Source organism: Cucumis melo, chromosome 10, assembly GCF_025177605.1.
Source record: "Cucumis melo cultivar AY chromosome 10, USDA_Cmelo_AY_1.0, whole genome shotgun sequence".
NCBI lineage: Eukaryota > Viridiplantae > Streptophyta > Magnoliopsida > Cucurbitales > Cucurbitaceae > Cucumis > Cucumis melo.
This window is the reverse complement of record NC_066866.1, coordinates 16,090,751-16,099,501: the sequence shown is the minus strand read 5'-3', so window position 1 is coordinate 16,099,501 and position 8,751 is coordinate 16,090,751.

Below are 8,751 nucleotides of genomic sequence, written 5' to 3'. Positions count from 1 at the left end.
AGGTCGATCATCTGAAGCCTACAACGTTCTTTATGGCACCACAATAGGGAATCTATCGTATGCCCATACTTGTATTAACATTAATTGGCTAGCGATCTCTAGGGACTATGCATGACTCACTCGACAGAGTTCCCTATACAATCATGCGAGGGTCGCAGCACCCCATGCATACCTACCAGCCTAGTTGAAATCTAATAAGAGTGGGAGAAACATACAATGGACTAGGATGTTTAACCTGTCGGCAAATAGAAAGTTGCCAATCAACTACAAGATATATGCACGAGCGTATCTCTAAATGCTCACAACGTCAGCATCTGATGGCAACTCTGGAAACTGTTTCACCAACCATGGAAGACTCAACTGTTGACCTTTCATGTCAGGCGGTAGAACTCCCAAGAAATCTTTGCACACAACCTTCCAGTTAAATCTTAATGATCCTGTCATAGACTCATCATCCACTAGTAACCTCAACTGGACTGTAACATCTTGCAGCGTGATCATGCACTCCCCACAAGGCATACGAAATGTGTGGGTCTCCGGTCTCTAACACTCGACTAGTGTAGTAATCAAGTGCCAGTCTAACTACATGAATCCAACTTGGGAAACCCTTAAGAATCCAGAAGCCTCTAAATATGGCATAATATGCTAGTCGAAGGGCGTGGTGTGTTGAGACATTGCCTCTATCCTTTGACAACTCAAAATAATAGTGGAGGAGATATCCTATATGGACTATGATCGATGGGTCACCTATAGATATAGCTAGGTATCATCAACTAGACCAGGATCCATTCTGCAAATAACCTAAAAAGAATTTCTTGTCAATCACTTAGATACACTCTCTGTAAAATACAAGGATATAACAAACGTACTTGTTCTCAACGTGCATCTTCTTCTTCAAGACACTAATGTATATATTTTAGGATTTTAGGAATGTTTAATGTACTACTTCTATGCAAAAAAATTTATTTCATTGTTCGATGTATATATTAGGGTTATGTATATATTATGGTTTGATGTATAATAGTTTCAAAAATCACTCTATGAGACCTAACTTTTCTTATATGTTATTCATATATATGAATCAAATTTCATTATTCACACCTAAAAGGGTACCTTCTTTTGATTTATTTTGTATCATTTTCATATATATGTTTAAATATACTTTGATAATAAATTTGAAAGTTGTGACTAAAATTATAATGGATTCATGTGTACTTTAGTTTTAAAATAATGTATCATTTTTATTTAAACTAAATTAGGGTTTGATGTATACTTTAGTTTTAGTGGATTGTTTATTTACTTTTACAACTTAAATTCATACTATTGTAATCATGCAATTATATAATTTTATGCCTTCTTAAATGGTAGTTTCATAAACTGGATGTTCCATATTTGTAATTCTCGAATTTTATGTGGTCTTACTTTTCTTCTTCATGTGATATTAATGAAATTCTTTTTAGGTTATTTTTATAATGGATCCTGGTCTAGTTTGATAATACCCAACTATATCTACCGGCAACCAATCGATCACAGTTCATATGGGATATCTCCTCCACCGTCATTTTGAGTTGTCGGAGGAGAGAGGCAGCGTCTCAGCGCATCATTCCCTTTGACCAGCGTATTACGCCATATTTAGAGGTTACTGGATTCCTAGGGGTTTTCCAGATTGGATCATGTAGTTAGACTAACACTTGATTACTGCACTGGTCGAGCGTTGGAAACTAGAGACCCACACATTTCATATGCCTTGTGGGGAGTACACGATCACGCTGTAGGATGTTGTAGTCCAGTTAAAGTTACCATGGTGAGTATGTGATGGGATCGTTAAGATTTAATTGGAAGGTTGTGTGCAAGGAATTCTTGGGAGTTTACTGCCTGACATGAAAGGTCAACGGTTAAGTCTTCCATGGTTGACGGAACAATTTCTAGAGTTACCATCAAATGCTAATGTTGTGAGCGTTTAAAGATATGCTCATGCGTACATCTTGCAACTGATTGGCGGCTTTTTGTTTGCCAACAAGTCAAACACTTTGGTCATTACATGTTTCTCCCACTCTTATTCGGTTTCAACCAGGCTAGTATGTATGTGTGGGACGCTGCGACCCTCGCATGGTTGTATAGGAAACTCTATTGAGCGAGTCATCCATAGTCCTTATATATCGTTAGCCAATTAACACTGCTACGAGTATGAGCATATGACAGATTCCCTATTGTAGGGCCACAAAGACCGCTACAGGTTTTAGATGGTCGACCTTTGAGTTTCAAGTACTATTTCATGTATGTGTTGTTTTTTTTAATAAAACTTACACTATTTATAATTTATTAATGGTTTCTTTCACAAATTAGATGGAGCGGTGTTTTAGTTTCATTTGAACAGTTAGCAAATATGTTGCTGACCTATCGATGGATATTTTATCGACTGATGCACCCTCAGATAGTAAAATATTATACGAATGTTGTATAGTTTTTTTTACCTACTTAGTTTGTTTTTTCAACGGATTAATTGGACACCATACAAACCCAACATTATGGCATCTCTTCTTGTTCGATGTCGTAGTGGTTAAGCGGTGTAGACTTATGTGGGTCCCATAATTTGTTTTCATCTTGTTGAGAAGCATCAACCAGATTGTATGTTGCGACAATTCAATATGTTGCAAATGCCACCAGAGATTAGTTTCACAGATCCGAGCTTGTACCAAAAAGATTTAAGGAGCAAGCATAAGTTGGCTGGTGTCGGATTCATGCAAAACATATAAGAATGTAGAATCCACGACATAATTTTCGAGTAGAAGTAGCCAAAACACGCCAGTCGGCAGTATCAGAGAACTATTTTTCCTGGTACAAGTCAATTACCAGAAGCTTCATCACCCCTGAAGGCGCTTACTATTATCGCGTGGTAAGAATTTAATATGCTTTATTTTATATATTTAATAATAATAAAACATTAATTTTATTTCTATTACTTGTCATTGTTCAGAATAATTTTGTTGAAGACGTACACAATTTAGAAGCTTTGAGCGACATATGTGACACAACCGCAAATGACCTAGAACAAATTATTCAGCAGACCCGACGACTCAATGTTACCGACATGGATCGTAGACAACGATGGCAAGGCGATGATATTGTAGAGGGTGATGAAGAAAATTGAAAGTTTGTAAATTAATTTTTAATCCTTGTAATTTTCAATTTTAAATTTTAAATGTATATAACCTTGTTGATAAATGTCTAAGTTTTTAAAATGTATAGTAGATTTTACTAATAAATTAAAATGTAATAATCATAATATGAGTTTCAAAATTAAAACATAAAATAGGGTAGTTTTTTAATAAGAAATTAAACACAGTCACGTCCTAAAAACCTCAAGAAAGTAACAAAAAAAAAAAAAAAGAATAGTAACCCAAGAGAAACAAGTCCATTACTTAAATCAACAAACGATAAAATAAATGACAAATGCAACGGAAGTAAAAGATGGGAAAAAGAATCAAAGGAAAAACAAGAAAATGGTGAGTTCTTATCGAGTAAATGAAATGCAGATTGTAGATAAGGATCGTGTTGTGGGTGTGAAGAGAAGAGAGTGACGAAAAAAAGAAGAAAAAATGAAAATTGGGGAAATGGGAAGGAAAAATCTGACAAAATTGAGATTAAGGAGAAATCTTGTGATCTTATTATTTTCATTTTTTTCCTCTCAAATACTCATTTATATCCTAGTTTGACACCTTCTGGTGTTTGGATTACTTGTCCAAAAACTTAACGTTTAGAAAGTGAATTTAATTCTGCCTTAACTACTTCTTTCCACAAAAACTAATTTTTTTTTGTCAATATTCTTCAACATATTTTGGTTTAGAATCCTCATTTTCGAATATAATATCAAGAGCAACATTATATATGCAAAAATGTTGTCAACAACTACATTAGTTCAGTTCCATCTTTTTCCTACCGTAGTTATCCTCAGTTGGGTTTTATTTTCTTCGACATTTTTGTCAGAATTCAAATTTTAGATTTCTTTTGGAACATCCTCATCCTTAATTAAGTTATTGACTCGATTTATTTTTTGATGATTTTTATCTTTGGAACCTACTGGTCTACCACGCTTCTGGGTGTGTTCCAGATTCATTAATGATAACATGTCGTGTTGGGATATCAATCTTTGATGGGACATCTGTAGCTGCTATATGTTATTTAGTTACCTTTTGCAATCTACAAATGCATCTAGTAACTGATTTGCTATATTTTTCAAATGAATTATTTTCTGAACTTCAAGTTCACATTGATCTATATGAGGATCTAAATGAGACAGTAATGATATATTCCATGTAATTTCTTTTTCCAACTTAATTCCTCCACCTAATGTTGGAAAATCCATCTAGCAATTAATTGCAAACGTTTTATAAATGATTATGTTAAACCATTTTGTGTATGAACATGGCTACAAGATGTTAAGACTTATCCCAATAAACATACAATAATTATCAAATGTTTGGGATGTAAATTCACCAACATTATTAAGTCAAATATTCTTAATTGTATAATTAGAAAACTGTGCTCTTAACTTAATTATTTGAGCAAATAATTTTGCAAATGCAAAATTTCAACTTGATAATAAGCACACATGCGACCATTTGCTAGATGTGCGTCTATTAAGACCATAAAATACGTAAATGGTCCACTTGGTGGGTTAACTTGTCCACAAATATCACCATGAATTCGTTTCAAATATGTAGGTGATTCAATTCTCACTTTAGCTGACGATTGTCTAATTATTAATTTGCCTTGAGAACAAGCATCACATTATAATTCATTAGACTGAAGAATATTCTGGTTCTTCAATGAATGTCTACGTGAATATTCAATAATTCTTCTCATCATTATGGATCCTAGTTGACCCAATCGATTGTACCAAGTTGTAAATATCTCTTGATTCATGAACTTCAGGTTCATTATTGCATATGTTTCAATTACTCATATATGAGTATAATATAATCCAAAAGATAAAGCAAGCAACCTTTCTGATATAGGTTTTTCATTTGACACAGTAGATATAATATAAAGCTATTTCATTATCTCTATCAATCTCAATATGATAACCATTGTAACGTATATCTTTAAAACGTAATGGATTTCTCTTTGATTGACTAGAGAAAAATGCACTATCAATTGTGAATTTTGTTTCTCTAGGAAAAATAATATTTGTTTTTCCAAACCCTTCAATTAGGTTTGCAGAACCTGATATATTCCAACATTGTTAGTTTGAAAAAATATTTTTTTATTTATCAGTATTGTGTGCATAGTTACACTCTCTACCAGACATATAACTTCATTGCTAATTTTTAAGTCATTTAGCATAAGAAAATTATCAATGTTTCTTCATTAAACAAAACAATTACAATCAGAAAAAAAAATTAAAAATATATATATAAATGAGAGATAAAGGAAAAACATTCATTATTATTATAATACATAGAATAAAACACTTGCTATTTATCAAATATGTCAATTTTCTCTTTAGGAGACTCAAAACTTCACAACATCCATTTTTTTTTTATTGGATAAGCCAAATATATTATTAGTTTGATATGCAAAATCTACATCTACATTTTTCTCTTTTTCTTGTGGAGCTTTTCTTTTATGATTATCATTTCATATGGTTCTTTTGAGATTTTGATGATTATAACGACCAACCACGAAAAATAATTACTTTTATTTTACCGTAGTTATAACAATCATCAAATTCACAACATTCACTCCAGGGAATGAGATTGTTCGGCTAGTTGGTCAAGATTGATTATTTTCATCCACCACTACTAAAATTTACAATATTCACTTCAGGGAAATGTTGTTTCTTTAGTTAGTTGATGTTTTTTATTTTTCAATCAATAACTCGTTATTTCATTTAACCACGAGAAAAAATTAAGATAAGGACATAACATTCTTCAAATATTTCTCTCAACATTGCTACTACAAAAGCATATCCAAAATATAGAATAATTATTTTTTTATGATCATATTCTTAATCACATTTCAATATATCAAAGTTTCATGATAAATAATTATTACTATTAGTATCAAATAGTTGAAATTTAATATATATCAAATATGTAAAATAATAATATTTATTTTGTTAATTATAACGAGTAGCGAAAAACCAACATACCGTTAGGACGACCGTAGAAGATGACCTACCTTTAACGAAGGAGACGAGCGAAACTCATGCTGATAACGTGTTGTAAAAACTAGGCACAGCCGAAATACGAAAACCAAGAAAATATAATATTAAAATAATAAAATAATAAAATAAAATATAAATAAATAAATAAGAATTTGAGAAAATTAGAAATTCTCCACTTTCTCCCACTTATTTGGATTTCTCTCCAATCTTGGTCTATCTTGCAACTCCACCAAATGCCACTATTTATAGGTAATTTGACAAGCATGAGGTGGGTTATATGGCCACTAAGAGTCCATGTTTGCTTGACATATGGCATGGGTGTTGGATGTTTAATGATATGACACATGTTGGACACTATGGAGATGTGTTTGGGGGAGAGAAAGAGTTATAGGGGAAAAAGATTATAATAATCCTAGTGTTATGATAATATGTGTTTGGGGGAAGAAATATGAAAGGTAGTATTATGATAGTATGTGTTTGGGGAGGGATTATTATAGTAGTGTTATAGTAACATGTGTTTGGGAAGGATTATTATTGTAGTATTATTATAATGTGTTTGGGGTAAAGATTATTACTGTAGTATTATTATAACATGTGTTTGGAGGAAAAGTTATGAGTGCAGTATTATGATAATACTTGTTTGGGGCAAAGCTTACGTTAATTGGATTTAGAATATTTTTAGATAAAAATATTAATATAAGAATTAAAAAATATAATTTAATTTTTTTGTAAATTATCAATATTGATTTATGTAATTAGAATAACCCAAAATACTTTTTACATACGTTTTGAAATATTTTTCTAACGTACCCTGTGAGTAACAAAATATTTGTTTTCTAAATCGTTATCATGAATTCATTTAATAATTTTTTTTGCTTATGTTCTGTTGTGCAAAATTAACACGTAAATTCATAATTTTGTTAGCGCATTTAAACAAATTATTTGTATGTGTACGCAATTGAGAAATAGTCTTTCAATAAAACTTCAACGGAAACAGTACATTCATATTATAGTACAACAATATGATACCATTACATAGGAAAGCGAAATGAAAATACAAACCATAAAGCTTGAACACAAATAGAAGTTCGTACGATAATAAGACAAAACACGTAATAAGAAGAACATATAGTCGAAGTCAGAAAACCACTGATACAAATACAACAAACAAATTGGGCATCGATTTTCTTCAAGAATGATACTTCAGTACGAGTACTTCATATTGTCGGGAATGTCAAGGAAAGCTTTCATGTCGTCCACATTACGCATCAATATATACATTAATTGACACCTATCCATCAATGTCAGCTCAGGGATAGCCTCCAACTGTTGGACGACCTTTTGACGTGTTTGGCTTGCATCTTGACGTCGTAGGACAAGCCATTCAACAATGCGGTTAAGTTGTTCGTTTCCATATTCAATCGCAGTGTGAATTACTTCCCCACTATTTGTGGCTTGTCCTCCACGTTTCTGCTTAGACCCGTTCAAAACATACCTACCCTCACTTACCCGAGAGGTTCTTGTTCCCATCAATTTGTTAGGCAACAAGTTCAATCACTGACTGTACATTGGCTGGAAGTCCATATCTAGCACATCGTCAGCGGCAAATGCCTCGTATCCAGTAGGATCGTTTGACCAACGTCCACAAAAGTCTCGACACGGGCTCCCTTCGCATTATATTTGCAAACACGTATGACAGTTCGTCATAGTGGGAAAACGACTTATTAAGGAGGCCCTTCATCACTGGATGACTTTGTACAAGTGCAATAATAAATGGTTAGTCCTTTTTTTAAATATACTATAGTAATTGTTAAAGTGACTAATACACACTTTGACCCAATCGTCGAACACTTCTTTCTCTACGACGATGCACTTTTGTTCATTGTTCCACCCAAACCTACTGCAGGTAGGGCCATGCATCTTCGCTAGCGCATGAAACATTCTTTTCAATAATTTTATTCGGCTATCGATTGTTGAAGCATGGACGTTACAACCTGGGATCTTGAAGGCCATCATTCTCATCAATTGATATAGGTACTTGGGGCGAAAGGTCCAGTTGTCGAACCTCCACCCAACAACATTTACTAACTCCACGAGGCACTTGACAAGGTCTGCCTCTTCCTCTTTCGTCCAACTATGCTTAGGTAGTCTCAATGTACTTGTCATGCTATAAATCAAACACAAATATATTAGTGTCATTAATTTCCCTACAATTACAATACAAATACACAGTACATTCAACTTCTATTAAAAAATAGTTTTTCATTAATTTACTTGCGTAATCAATACATTCGAAACAAATATATTCCAAAAACTATGACAAAATAAGACCCAGTGCAATCACTACTTAAGTATGAAAATGAACACTGAACATTCAATTGTTCTACTGGTTATGCAACTCCCAGTCACTAAACATTTCTTCTGCAAACTCGTCGCTCCACTGACTCCACTCATTGAAGGTATCTATATAATGTATGTCATCGCTGGTAGTAGAAGCGTGGGTGGAATCAACCTCATCTATGTCATCTGTTATATCAAAATTTGTCATCTCCCTATTTATAAGGTTGTGGAGCAGACAACAT